The following is a 5,943-nucleotide window of genomic DNA, read 5'->3' as shown; positions in this document are numbered from 1 at the left end:
GAAAAGGGAAAGGTTTTAGAAAGGGTGAAAAATGAAATAACATAAACTGATCCCCTTTTTAATAACTTAAAATCTGACTCCGGTCGGAAAATATACGAACACTTATACTATCGTCCGTATAAACTTATACGTCCGTATAAGTGACCGTGAAATCACCCTTCAACATCTCGCTTCTGTGTCCATTATACGACATTATACGGTCCGTATAAGTGACCGTATAATCCCATCGCCGAGGGGACCTTCACCGTGACGATTCTCAAGCGGACCATTATACGGACCGTATAACCCATCTTTCCACTGACCTTGTTCTCGTCACTTCGTTTGATCTCCAATCCTTATGGAACCTTCTTAACACTTGTTTATCACCTCATTAACAATCTAAGGGACGTTATAACTCTTCTCCAAAACATTATTAAGTCGTCATTAACTTGTTACTCGTAAATCCTTTCCGATACATATCGTATGCCTTACCTTCTCTTGGCAAACTTTCTCCCCTTACCTCGAATGTCTTTGAAATCTTAATTAGAGTCATCAAATGTCATTCCTTACTTATTGAAACATCGAATACTTCGTGTCCTTCGTTAGTCTATTCACTGTGCATCAACGGGGAATTTTTCGAGGTGTAACAGACATGGTCCCTCATCTGTTCTTGAACGGGCTGCAACAACTCTGCCGCAATGTTATTAGCTTTACAGTTGTACAGTTGACCAAGCAATAGCTGGGGACCCGATCTCATCTGGTCTCTCTGACAACGTATCTGGTCTCAGTAATGTCGGTGAATTTGCGCTTGGCAGGCCGCCGACCAACAAATAGCCGAGACCAGCATCTCATCTGGTCTTTCTGAAGACGTATCTGGTCCGTCATATATAAACATATCCTGTTGGGAGCCTGATCTCATCTAGTTCCTTAAGGTTTGTCAAATCATCAAAACATAAGGTAGCATAGCTTATCACCTAGGCAGTGATCATGACGTGCTATGGAATGTGCATCATGTTTCTTGTTGTTCAAGTAATGATGAACCAGGCACCTAATTGTGTATCTTAGTAGTCAATGAAGAGGTTTGAGCACCATGAGGTCTTAGGTTCAATTCCCAACAGAGACAAAAAAAAACATCAGGTGATTCCTTTCTATTTATTCTAGACTTGGTGGACAGAGTTACCTGGTACCTGTTGTTGGTGGGAGGTGACAAGTATCTCGTGAAATTAGTCGAGGTACGCGTAAGCTGACCTGGACACCACGGTTATCAAAAAAAGTAATGAAGAATATCAGATCTTGTTGCTTTCCCAAAATGTTACTATAAAAGTTGAATTTAAAAAAATATAGGCTTCGTACTCAAATGGACATTTGTACTCGCACGAATTTTTATCCCGGGCCTTGCAACTCCAAATGTTCTCATCTAGGCATCTCAACTTGAACAAAACACATGTTCTAAATAGATCTAACCTAGCGTGTTTTTCAATTGCCCTAGCATCAACATCCATGTCAAACTTATAATGATACATCATTCATCTTTTCATGTTATTTTAAAAAAAATCCAACTCTCTTTTTCTTCCATCACCATCTCTATCTATTCCCTTCTCTTCAAGGCCCCCCATCATACACCACCACCTATCTTTCTCTTCTTTAAAATCACTAAAATTTAGCAAAATTTCTTATAGAGACCCAACAAACTTTCACCCCTTTCACTTGCTTGCTCACATACAACAAATAAACTCAAGCCTCCCTTCACCACCATCTCCTTCACACCATCAAAGACCCATTAACCATTTCCATCTTCCTCAAAGCCCACTCAGAGAGAAGAGTGGGAAATACTCCCTCCATTCCACTTAGGTGTTCCTTATTTTTTGGAACAATTATAGGCACAATGTGCAGTAAGGATTGTTCATATTCGAAAAGGTTCTCAACAGATATCATAGCCGATTACTACAACATTCAAAAGTTCATTGAAACTTATCCTCAAATTATCTGTAGCTACTTAAAAAATACTGATCACCTAGGAATCTGAAATTAGAACCTCTTCCTGGAACCTCTTCCAAGTTTGAAATCTAAGCCTAGAAAAGCTGAGACATTACAATTCTTTTGTGTTTTTTCATTTCTTAGTCAAAAGATATTACAAGCTAATAAAATTATGTTCATACTCTACAAGCTAATAAAATTATGTTCATACTCTCAACTAGTTATACACTTATCAATTAATTTTGACTTGTATAAGCTCACACTGTAAAAAAAAAAAATCTCCACTATCATGCTACTTAAAAGTCAAGTACGTGTAATTTTTCTATAATAGTTACGAACCGGTAACATGGTTAAGTGACTAGCTAGAACCGGTTAAAATAACACTAATAATAGGGTATAACTTATTTTCTTTCATAACGACCGTATCACAAAATTTAGTAAGATGATCTCAATATTAAGAATTGAAAATGAGCAAATTGTGAATACTAAAAAGGATAACCACAAAACCAGCAGGTACAACAAAAGAAGCAACTTGTTCAACAGGTATAGCTAGAGCTTGAGCTTGCGCTGGAGCTTGTGATTCCTTATAAACTCTTCGCAACGAACGTTTCGGAACACTACTAGAAGCTCGAACGATTGTCAATTGCATGCACTAACCCGCCTAATTTTGATCCATCTGAACCCTAGTTTTCTCTGGTTAAATTCAAAATTCACCTAAAATGGGAACATCGCTCATGTTGGCCTGCCTTCACAATTAATTAGATGTTGTTAGGCTTCTATTTGAGACGAAAAAAGTTTATGTTGGGTACCAAAGGTAAGATGGAACAATTGGCCTCTAATGCGGTAAAGAGGCTCATCTTCCGGAAGAAATCACTATTCATAATCATCAAATTACGGATTCATTTTGTAAAAATATAAAACGCATTCTATAACTGCGCGAGAGAGGTGAAAACTGAAAAGAGGGCTTTCTTTATTTTTAAGTCCATAAAAGTTTATTCAACGCAATTCTCTCTCTCCCTCGTCCTTTAACTGATTGGTCTTTTTTTCCTCTCTGTCTTGAAATTCAACGCAATTCTCTCTCTCCCTCGTCCTTTAACTGATTGGTCTTTTTTTCCTCTGTGTCTTGAAATTCTTTCAACAATTACTTGTGAAGTTCCATATTGCTTCATTCCATTCTTGCAAATTTTGTGATAAGAATAGCTTTCATCAATTACTGAGATGAGAAAGCACAAAGCTACTCAAGAACCATTTTCAATTACTAAGTAGAGAAGATACCAACAACGCTCAATAAAAATAGTACCTTAAAACAAATCTTTAATAAAAAGCTTTAAACTTTTTAAATAGAATATATATATATACACACACACATACATATATGTAAGTTAATAAGATGTTAGACATGTATTTGCGACATATTACCTTGGATCTTGTTGTAAGAAACTTTATCTACTCATATGAAAATATGAGTAGTTTAATCAAAGTTTAAAATATTTCTATTGTTAAAAAGAAGACAATATTTCTTTCCATTTTTATAATTTTTTTCTCTATTTTTCTTACCTACAAACTTCTATATTTTCTAATAAAAAATAAAATCATAAATTCACAACTAAAAAAATTTTGTGGCCTAAAACAAAAGTTTTACTAGCCTCCCCCTTGAACCGCCTTGTTTATTTGTTTTCCAGTCAGACTCCTTATCTCTTGCAAGTCCTAAAATGATTATTATTAGCATCTTACATAGTAAATAAATATTTGCACAGTTGTCCCATTGGCTCATTTTATCTGAAAGTATTTGACATGGTAGTTTATTGAAGATGTTAACTAGTCGCAGAAACTCCAAGTAGTAATAAAGGAAAAATTAAATTTATACAAAGACTAGTTAAGAATTTGGTTTGACAAAGAAAACATCAAATAGAAGCATAAAATTTAACTGCAAATTTTTGAATTCTTGAAATTTGTAAAATTATATGATATTATATTGTTGGTAAAACAGGGTCAAAAAATTATTGGAACAAAGATATAACAAGCAGACACAGGAAACCAGAAAAGAAAAGGAAAACTGGATCACAAGCTCAATCAGCCAAAATCTCCATTTGAAGTCGAAAACCAACATAGTGGGGGAAAATAACTACCCACTAATAAATAGAGCAATATGCTAAATTGCTACTCTCTCCATCCCAAAATAAGAATCACTTTAGCAAAAGACATTTGTCTCAAAATAAGTGTCACCTTAGGAATTTAAGACAAAATTAGCAAGTGTTTCAAACTATGCCCTTAGCATTAAAGAAGTAGTGCTCTTTAATATTGCTGGATTTTCAAAAATCATCATAGTTTCGTAAACTTCACGTTGTACTTATTGATTTCTTAATTGATTCGATTAAAGTGACACTTATTTTGAGACGGAAGGACTAATAAGAAGATGGGATTCTCGATGTGCACTTACTTGATCGAGGGTAAAAGGCAAGGTATGGGATTCTCGATGTGCACTTACTTGATCGATGGTAAGAGGCAAGGTGGTTTGTTGAAGAAGGTGGGGTTGTTGAAGCCAAGATTGAATGATATTCCGAGACAAAGGATCAAGTACAAGACCAGCATCAGTTGGGCTACCACTTGGAGGTGCTGGAGTTTTCTCAAGAACAACCACATCCCAACCAGCTCCGATGAAAGAATGTGCACAGCATACATCTGCTATGCTACCTCCAACTATCACTGCCTTTGTTTTTCCATTTCCTTCTTCTCTTTCTTTCTCCTCTGCAAATCCTTGGGCGGGGATGTACGGAGGTATCTTTTGTAATTTTCATAATCAATTAATCTACGGAAATGGGCCTAAAATACCCTTCAATTATCGGAATAGGGTCTAAAATACCCTTCAATTATCGGAACAGGGTCTAAAATACTCTCCATTCACCTTTCAGCTCAAAAATACCCTTTACGTTAATGTTTGGGCTCTAAAATACCCTTACTCTTCACAGACCCATTTCATTAAACATGTGGCAGCCTCTCATTGGTTAACAATATAATTAACTTAAATTAATTAATTTCCCTGTCACACCCTAATCTTGATCAGGGTGTGATGGGCACCCGACCCCGTAGCCGAAGCCGAGCGAACCCGCTGACCATTACTACGTACTGAATTTTTTTTGAACCATTAAAGCAAACATATTTAATAGGATTACTCATACACAATAAAACTCTTTCGTTGCTTTTAAATCAAATAAAATATATAGCCGTACAAAGCTCGTATCATTATACAACCGGCCCAAAACTCACGACTCGTCCGCAAAGTCTCTCTAACTACGGACAAGACATCATAGCATAGCACGCCGACTCGGCGACACTCCGCAGCACCGGAGCTTGCCAACTTTGTTGAAACGTCTTTTACGCGTCGGTCGCTATCCGTCCGGGAGTACCGCGCGCATGAACGCAGCCCCCAAAGAAGAGGGTCACACGAATAGTGTACCGAGTATGTAAAACTTGAACAAGAATAACATAGTAAGAACCGTAGAGCACATCATGTAAGGAGAGTATACCGTACATACGAGGCATATCACGTGTAAAACTGTGGACTCGTGTACGAGTAATTACCGTACGGGAACATAGACTATATCATGTAATAGGAGAGTGACTCGTACATATAAGTGCCCTCGCGGTGTACCGTGCTTTCTTAGCTTTCCTTACTTATATATATATATAAAAATAGAATATATCATATTGCCGAGGCGTCGCACCGATCCATTTAACCATAAATATGCACATCCCGCGTCCGGCATCCCGCGTCCGGGACGATATCGTGCCATACTCCAACCGATCGGGTGGATATGCGTATATAACGCTCCGCCCTTATCTCCATTCTCCCCATAAATATATCGCGCGTCTATAGCGCCCCCGGCTCTTTCATCATATACATATACTCATGTCGTATACAAGTATCGCGTCTATAGCGCTCGATTCTTTTTGTCATATGCACATACTTATATCGTACATATATAT

This window comes from Lycium ferocissimum, chromosome 9 (genome assembly GCF_029784015.1).
Source record: "Lycium ferocissimum isolate CSIRO_LF1 chromosome 9, AGI_CSIRO_Lferr_CH_V1, whole genome shotgun sequence".
Lineage (NCBI taxonomy): Eukaryota > Viridiplantae > Streptophyta > Magnoliopsida > Solanales > Solanaceae > Lycium > Lycium ferocissimum.
Note: the sequence above shows the minus strand (reverse complement) of the source record.